We start from the raw sequence: 9,414 nt of genomic DNA on the forward strand, positions 1-9,414 counted from the left end.
CCCGGAGGACTCGGGGTTTAGACACAATACGACGACGACGGGAGGGAAAGAATATATAACAGCCATATCCAACGSCACAATGTCCACAACACAGGGAAGGTAGTGTAGAGGGCGGGGGGGGCGTTTTTAAAATCGATACCCAAACTCACACGGTGCCCAAGGGCACACGCGAGGGCACACAGTGTGCCGTGGGTGGAATGCGAAAGTGTGAGTTCTGAGGCAGGACCTCCCACTAGTGTCCACCTGGGACTATCCTAACAGTTGATTTGTTATATTGTATTAATTTGGTAAGATGGTGCTGTGGACCTCGTTTGTCAATAAAATACATTGGTAGCACTTGACATTTGCTTGTGTGACCATAATTTCCTTTTAATGTCATTCAAAAGCATTATAAACCATAACCATGGCTATAGTGTTAGTGTAGTGGCGCTATGGACAGTGGAGCTGTACATTCCAGTTTCCATGTAGGTATAGGCTCCGGTGGCTTCTGTCAAGCTCTATGTGATTGATGACGCTTTCTTTAGGTCCGCCCTATCATGACTCAGTGAGCAAGCATGGAAGCCAGTATAGGCTCCGGTGGCTTCTGTCAAGCTCTGTGTGATTGATGACGCTTTCTTTAGGTCCGGTCTATCTCAGTCTCTGCAGAAGTATGGTCATTGGCAATAGGGCCCAAAGCAATATATTAATGACTACACTAATGGCACTCCAAAGCAGACACTCCAAAGCAGAATATAGTGTATAATGGCACATCTTAGACTTTTGATATACTCAGATATTGTAACACAGCAAAGGGGAATGACAGTAGCGATGACTGCAGTTCAACCCTGTTACAGCTGAAGTTGCCCAGTTGCTGTGCATGAGGCTGAAGGTGCAGTGTAAGAAGACGGCTCTCAGTCATACTGCATCTGGTGTGTTAGGGGCTCCCTTGTAAGAATGTGAAAATAAAAGGTGACGGAAATTGTTTCTTCAGAGCGGTCAGTGAAGCACTATGTGGTACAGAGGAGTACCATGAACCAATTCGAAATGTGGTCGTGCAACAGCTACAGAGCAAACAACACATGTATAGGACCATTCTGAGAATGTGTTACCGTTCAGTGTCAGAGTACATTACGAAATCCAACATGAACTGTCTAGGTAGTTGGGCGACCGAAGTGGAGATTCAAGCCGCAGCAGAGATGTTGGGTGTATACTATACCATGGTTGGTACATACTATACCAACCATTGGATTGAATACAGATCTAACGGTTTACAGGTGTCTAAGCAGGGCATATTTTTGGAGAATAATCGGAACCATTATGAGACAGTTGTTTGTGTCAAGAAGTCTCAAACTCAGTCTTATTACGGGTACTGCAAGGTCTATGAGATTGGGAACAGCGGTATACCGCAAACCGGTAGGTCTTCAGGCTCCAACTCATCCGATTCCGAAAGCAGTTGCCGAGCGACAAGGTCAAGTGACTACGAGGATTGGATGTGTGATGATTATCACGGATACTGTCAAGGGGACTTTACACATAACCGAGATACTCCCGGTGCTGACATGGAGGATACCAGAGACCAGGACGCGGAAACTAGTCCCCAGTTCCATTCAACGGATAGTCTTGTGGACTACGACGTTTACGATTCTGAGGTTTCAGACTACGAGGTCCACATCAAAGATGTCGACAGTGAGGAGGAAGTTGACGATGAAGAGGTGGTGTATTGCGAAGAGATCTAACGGTGAAGAGTTGACGACGACGAGATGGTGGACCGCGATGAAGTCTACGATGAAGAGGGAAGAGATTCAAGGTGGCGTTTGAATAACTTGGGGTTTACGATTGGGACAGGTGCCAACGCTTCTCAGAGATCACAAGTGTACTGTCCCACATCGGCAGCCTTGAAAAGGTCATATTTGCAACCCGACCCATGAACATGATCGTTGGGGATGAAGATCTGGAACGTCAACCAGGTGTCAGATATGCCACACACTGTGTAGATTTGTAAAGATATAGGTGGATAGCATATGTAATCACTGTCATATCGCTTGGTACATGTGCCATTACAAAGTGCTTGTGGTGTATTCAATGTCCATATCCATATGTGAATAAAGACAATATTGTTCAGAGATGGAATAACCAGTCACATTTATTGGAATAGTACATTACAAAACATTACATGTCAATACATCCATACCCACAGCAGGACATAGTGACAGCATCCATTTTCAAAGAACACAACCTCCATTGTGCACAGAAAGGAATAAAAGTGGTTGGTATAGTTAGGCCTCCATAGATTGCCACCTAGTCATCTCCCTCCTCGTCATTGGCCATATACTTGAGAGAAAGAGAAATAATCATATTACCAACAGGTCATAGACACAAGCACAGTGTAATCACAGTATACACTACCATATCTACCATGGCATCGTCTGCATTGTTCAGAGGAGGTAATTCTAGGTGATGTTGAGGCTGATCAGGCTGTGCATGGTTGAGGACCTCTGGGTGCACCAGTGGACGCTCTTGTTCCAAGACAGGGTTCCTAGGTCCCTCGTCGTCAGAAGAGAGTATGTAATCGCTCTCCTGAATGTGTATTAAATGAATGGGATATATATCACATACACATGGTATACTTTACAACAGTGAATGAAAGGACATCAAACATAGTCAGTCTCAATCAAGCCGAGTACCTACAGAACGGTTCAGGGTGACGGTAGATGCCTGTGGAATGGAGATGAGGGTCAGAATCAGTACAAGTTAAATGACTATGGTTAGCATGGACATAGTATGAACAAGCTGTGTATAGAGTATGGTATAATCATGTGTGTATCTTACCGGGCTCAGCTCGCTGTTGTCAGGTTCTACACCACTGTCCTCTGACATCATTACAATTCTGAAATGCACAATGGCTTGAGTTAAGGACATAGAGTTCTATAATTGGATGGTATAATTGGCTGACACCTACTGCAACGTGAAAGTTGCAGTAGGTGTCACGGTCAACCGACATTCCATGGTGGGTTACGGTTAGGCACAAGGGGTACGTGAAAGGTGTTCAGAGAGGGCACTCAGCCAAGCGTGTCTGGGCTACCCAACAAGAGTCCACTCATCACACGGTGGCTGTTGTATCCACACAGGCTTACTGTCTACACCCCTGTCAGGTTTATCTACCCATGGCCCAGTCTTCCAACTCTGGTTGTTTATCCAGCCCTGGGCACTCAGCCAAGCGTGTCTGGGCTATCCAACAAGAGTCCACTCCTCACACTGTGGCTGTTGTATCCACACAGGCTTACGTTCTCCACCCCTGTCAGGTTTATCTACCCTTCGCCCAGTCTTCCAACTCTGGTTGTTTATCCAGCCCTGGGCACTCAGCCAAGCGTGTCTGGGCTCCGGTCTTCCAACTCTGGTTGTTTATCCAGCCCTGGGCACTCAGCCAAGTGTGTCTGGGCTTTCCAACAAGAGTCCATTCATGTCACAATGGCTGGGTTATTCAGCCGTGGCTTGTTATTACTGCAACCGTTGCTGTGGTTTCTAACCTTTACAGTTGCATCTAAGCGTGTCTCTATATCCAGCCATTAACAATACATCCCCACACAGGTTGTTTAGCAACACGTTTACCACTCATCACACGGTGGCTGTTGTATCCACACAGGCTTACTGTCTCCACCCCTGTCAGGTTTATCTACCATTCGCCCAGTCTTCCAACTCTGGCTGTTTATCCAGCCCTGGGCACTCAGCCAAGCCTGTCTGTTATACAACTCTGGGTGTGTTCCCAACCGAATATTACAGGGAAGCAGTTAAATAGCAAGGTCTGTTCTTCAGATCTTACATCATTTGGCCTGTCTCAACACTGGGGAAGAAGTATCAAGTCTATTCAACATGGCTTGGATGGAAGAAACGTATGGCAACTGGCCTTTATTCGACAGAACATGGCGTTAATTTGTAAAGTCACTGGGTGAGCGCTGGTGCTGGTAGTGCTCCATATCGGAGGAACAAATGATGTCTTCCTTGAATAGACCGGAGGTAAAGGTTGGAGCTTTTGCCATAGCGGACTACCGTGGAGCGGAGCCCGGAGGAGTGTGTTCATGTATTTGGAAGACAGAGGAATGTGGCATTATCTCATTTGCCATATATGTCGCTGGAGGCAGGTACAGATGCACCAAGTTCCTAGACTGGGAATACAGTCACCCTGCGAAAGTGATAGAAGACATGATTGGAAGATTCCCAGGAGTGTACCCGATGGCTAGACCGAGAGCCATACCTGGTGGTCAGAGCGGGTTCCCTTTCGTACTTGTAGTGGAAGAGATGCATACCATGATACAGTCACTAAAGAGTGGATGGTGGGGACTGTCTCTTGGTATGTCCCGAAATAATAGGTCCCGAGGGTCATCTGAGCACACTGCTGTGTTAAACACCCTAAAAACTATGCGAAGTGAAAACAACAATACTGCTGCAGCAATATGTTACATGGATGAATGCAGCACTGGATACCTCTTTGAAATTGTAACAGGGAAAGGAAAGGTATACAAGGTCATGTTCGACAGTTCTGGGTTTCAATGTGGACCCCAGCTACACTTCTCCACCATAGGAGAGCTGATTGACTACATGATCACAGACACTATTTTAACAGTTTTAGAAACTTTAGAGTGTTTTCTAACCAAATCTACCAGTTATATGCATATCATATCTTCTGGGCCCGAGAAGCAGGCAGTTTAATTTGKGCATGCATTTCATCCAATATTCCGAATGCTGCCCCCTACCCTAGAGAAGTTAAGGCTATATGATTAGTCAACATAAACTTCAACTGGGTTCTCCTGATCAACACCTCGGTGCTTAACTGTGTGACAGTAGCAAGACTGTCAATGTCTTCTTCCTCACATCCCTCCGCAAGCCTCAGCCCATGGATGAGTTTGGTGTATATGCCCGAGTGTTGATCCGTAGATTATGGTGATGGAGAGATGTCCAGTTATTTCACCTATGTTATCAGAGGGGCTCTCTATCACGACTTTGATCTGAGGCATATGTTCGTCTGTAATGGCAATGTTGTCTGCGTACTCGCTCATGGTCTGGTACAGTGCGGTGACATATTTCATCACCTCATATGGGATGACAATGTCCCCCCCATACATGTGTCTCGGAGGGAAAGATGTACAGTCAAGGTCTTGGAAGACTCGGTTGGTTGCCATCTCCTGAGTGACACGGTGTAGTATTCCAAGGTTGTCAAGGGAGGCAGATCGCAAAAGAGCTAGGACATTTCTGAGAGCATCATAGTCCTTGTCTGTGCTGAGTTCCTGGGACGGTATGCACACGTAGCTGTCGGCACACTGAGGGAAAGAAAAGGATGAGATTCCACTGGGTCCCTTCGTAACGCTGACAATGCCTATGGTAGAACACAGGCCGCATGTGAATTGAAACTCCCCTCGGGTAGAGGCGACCAGAACGTCTAAAGCTCCTTTYGCTCTGTCCGAGGCCCAGAGGCTGTTTGACATCATTAAGGCWAAGACATTGATGAGAGCCTGCCTGTTGTCCTCATCATACACAGATAGGGTTCGATTAAACGGCACCGTGTCCGTGCCAGATACAGGAGCCACCGTTGATGTCAACATTCCACTCAGATGAAAGCCGGATCATTAGTCAGGACCCTTGTCTTGTTGTCATTGAGGACAGTGAACTTGACTGGTATTTTGTCCAAGGTGCCTTGCTTGTATGCGGTAACTGTCATGTTGTCAATGATGAACAGAGTGCTGCAGTCTCCAAAGGGTATGAGCCCTTGCAAGTCAATCTTGAACATGGTAGGCTGATGTGCTTCACTGACCTTGTTCATGGTGTGGGTGAACACATACTCCTTCTGACTGAAAGACTTCTTTACCCGGGCTTGGGATGATAATGTGTACTATCACCTGTGTTTATTCGATGCATGTATACAGAATCGTATATACGCTGCTTTTCGTGTCAATCTAGGTTCAGGGAACTGTTGAGCAGTGGCAATGTTGAGGAGATCGAGGCCGCGCCAGGATCACGACAGCCACCGTTTTTCATTGACACACCGTCCTATCCTTCTCTTCTTGTCYTCACCGTAGACACGCTGGATAAGCCTGTGGCCAGGGATATTGTTGGTGAACGGGTCCTTTTAGACGTTTYTACAACCTGTGCAATGATAGGTAACCTCCCTGCAGTCAGAGAGAGGACGAGTCCTCTTTCCGAGCTTGGCCCGGATAGGGTTGATCCACTTTTTCTCCCTGAAGGTCTCGATCCAGGTTCGCATGACTTTGTCGTCGGTGCAACAGTATGGCATGATGTAAAGAACAGATTCAGGGTACATTACGGGCCCAGAGCTGAACGCGTCAGGGGTGTGTATCTGCAACATGAGTACAGTCGGATACAGAAGACCTGCCAGGTCAACTAGAGTCCTCTCGCACAGCTCGCTTCTCACTATGGAAAGCCTACCAGTGGAGCAGGAGATCCCCGCGTCTGTCAGCATGACATTTGGTACCGAAAGCGAGATGGAGGCGTCAGAGCAAGAGTCGTTGTTGCTAAGGTACAGTATGCCTTCCACGATGGCTTCCGTGAGCCTTTTCCCGAGCGAAGCGCTTAGGTTCCTGTAGACATCACGGGGCTGTAGGGACATGTCCTTGGTGATCACATTGCTGCAGACCTCGAGTTTCTCACCGGGCAGACGCGCCACAGACTGTTTATCCTTAGGTGCTCCAACTCCCTAGTACCGCAGACCGGTTTCATGTGTTCGGGGCAGTTGTTCATTACCATGTTGAAAGCCATGGTTGCCCTCTTCAACCTCTCTCTGACTGAGGAGACGGAGGTGAGCAGGTGCTCTTTGCAATCATCCAGGCTGTGGGAGCCGAGAGCAGAACTGTACATGTAGCGGGGTAAGCAGTATTCTATAATGCAGTGAGCCAAAAGCTTTCCTGAGCGGTTGACCAAGGTACAGTCTGCATAGTCAGTATCAGCACCCTGGAATTGGCGAAACATTTGTTGAAAGGCTGGTAGGGGTGGCAGATGATCTCCATGTACGAGGAGGAATTCATTGGGGTGCTTTGGGCTGGTCGCCGTGATGCTCGTCCGAGTTATCATCTGTAACGTGATTCGATCCGCAATCATACTCGTTATCACCGTTAGGCACCTTGCTTGATTCGGAACGCTTGGCCTCGCACATGAGCGATCCACCGATGATGGCCGTGATACACCCTGTGCTAKCCTGGAGGTTCAAGGGGTATCTGTAGAAGGCTGCTTCGCAAGGGTTACACTTATGATACTCAGTGCACTCTACGAGCTTAAGTCGCTCTACCTCGAGAACGGTAGACCCAATTTAAAAAGCGTTTCCGCCTTTGAGAAGCAGWGAAGTAGAGGAAGATTTTAAGCAAAACTATGTATGTTTAGTGGTCAAAGCAATAGTTGTTTGGAAAGTAATGAATTGCCTTGCTGCTGACATGATTTACAGACACTTGAAAGAGAGGCGATGGGTTACGAAAACGGCTATAGTTACNTGGAAAGTAATGAATTGCCTTGCTGCTGACATGATTTACAGACACTTGAAAGAGAGGCGATGGGTTACGAAAACGGCTATAGTTACAGATTGGTAGCCCCGATTTGAAATCCGACTTCGTCTATGAAGAGCAGGGAAGCAGGGGAAGATTTTATGCTGCGTGACCTTTTTCCTCAAAAATGTTCCGAAAGTGGTCAAAACAACCGTTGTTTGGGAAAGTTTAAAAAACACGTGGTAATGCAGTTTCAAAAACAGCTGTACCGTAAGTTCCATATGGAATATTTGGATTCCGCACACAGCTATGAATAGCAGAGAAGTAGACAAATATCCCATACACTCTAACTTTCTGTCTAACTTTTTGCAGTATTGGTCAAAATGGACATTGTTTGCCAAAATGGTACAGAAAAGGATCTTGGTGCTGTTACTTAAACTGCTGTAACTTTTGATGCGAATGTAATTTTTTTCTCCAAACTCCAGATTTGAGTAGCAGAGAAGTAGACGAAGCTGAAGAACTTGACATATTTTGTCTAAGTAGTTGCAAAGTACAGTTATTAGCTGATTTGTGTCAAAAGTTGCTTGATTTCACTTACAGAGAATGTCAGTTGGAAGTGATGATGTCACAATTGGGCACTTTAGTATCTGAGAAATCCAATGAAAGCGGATGGAGGACAAAAAGAGGACAAGAAATTGAATAACGGAAAAAGTATAACAGATATCAAAAATTCTATACAAACAACCGATCGAGACCGTTGCTGAATTTTTGAAATTGGAAAGGCATTTCTAGCTTCAACGGTGTAGGAGGAGTGTCTCCTCATGATTTTGGCCCTGCAGCGTCAGCAAGTATCCTAGCCAACGGTTCCGTTTTGGAATATCAGTATTGACACAGAGAGCTGTTAGTGAAGAGCAGGTGARRGGTTGCTTAAGTCGCTCTCCCTCGAGAACGGTAGACCCAATTTAAAAAGCGTTTCCGCCTTTGAGAAGCAGAGAAGTAGAGGAAGATTTTAAGCAAAACTATGTTTGTTTAGTGGTCAAACCGATAGTTGTTTGGAAAGTAATGAATTGCCTTGCTGCTGACATGATTTACAGACACTTGAAAGAGAGGCGAAGGGTTACGAAAACGGCTATAGTACAGATTGGTAGCCCGATTTGAAATCGACTTCGTCTATGAAGAGCAAAGAGCAGGGGAAGATTTTTAGTTGCGCACTTTTTTCCTCAAAAACGTTCCGAAAGTGGTCAAAACACCGTTGTTTGGGAGTTTGAAAAACACGTGGTAATGCAGTTTCAAAAACAGCTGTACCGTAATTCCTATGGAATATTTTGATTCCGCACACAGCTATGAATAGCAGAGAAGTAGACAATATAAAACAAAATAGAGATTTTATTAAGAGACATTTTCTGAAAAATGTTGCGAAAGGGGTCAAAACGGCAGTTGTTTGGGATAGTTTGAAAATACGTGGTATTGCAGTTAGTAAAACTACTGTAACATAAGTTCATACTGAAATAAACCGTCTTCGCAATTGACAAGCAGAGAAGTACAGGAAGTTTTAACCAAATCTTTTGTGTACTCTTTGTTAGTGGTCAAAATGATAGTTTGTGAATGAATTGCTACTTCTGACATGATTTACAGACTTGAAAGAAGGCAAGGGGTTACGAAAACGGCTTAGTTACAATTGGTAGCCCCGATTTGAAATCCGACTTCGTATTTTGAAAAGCAGAGAAGAGGGGAAGAATTTATATGAGACATTTTTTTCCTCAAAAAGTTCGAAAGGGGTCAAAACGCAGTTGTTTGGGAAAGTTTGAAAACACATGGTATGCAGTAAGTAAAACTGCTGTAACGCAAGTTCCATACTGAATAAACCGTCTCCGCCGATTTGACAAGCAGAGAAGTAGAGAAGGTTTTAATCCAAAATCTTTTTGTCTAACTCTTTTGGTTTAGTGGTCAA

General features: G+C 45.5%; 1 long non-coding RNA gene across 1 annotated transcript; it reads right to left on the reverse strand.

Moving 5' to 3' along the window:
- Positions 1-2,093: 2,093 nt before the first annotated feature.
- LOC139023156 (uncharacterized) lies at positions 2,094-2,743 on the reverse strand. The gene is made up of 2 exons (XR_011474309.1): positions 2,395-2,743; positions 2,094-2,310 (listed from the first exon to the last, which is right to left on the reverse strand). It is a non-coding gene; the product is annotated as an uncharacterized lncRNA (long non-coding RNA).
- Positions 2,744-9,414: the final 6,671 nt, after the last annotated feature.

This window comes from Salvelinus sp. IW2-2015, linkage group LG27 (assembly GCF_002910315.2).
Source record: "Salvelinus sp. IW2-2015 linkage group LG27, ASM291031v2, whole genome shotgun sequence".
Lineage (NCBI taxonomy): Eukaryota > Metazoa > Chordata > Actinopteri > Salmoniformes > Salmonidae > Salvelinus > Salvelinus sp. IW2-2015.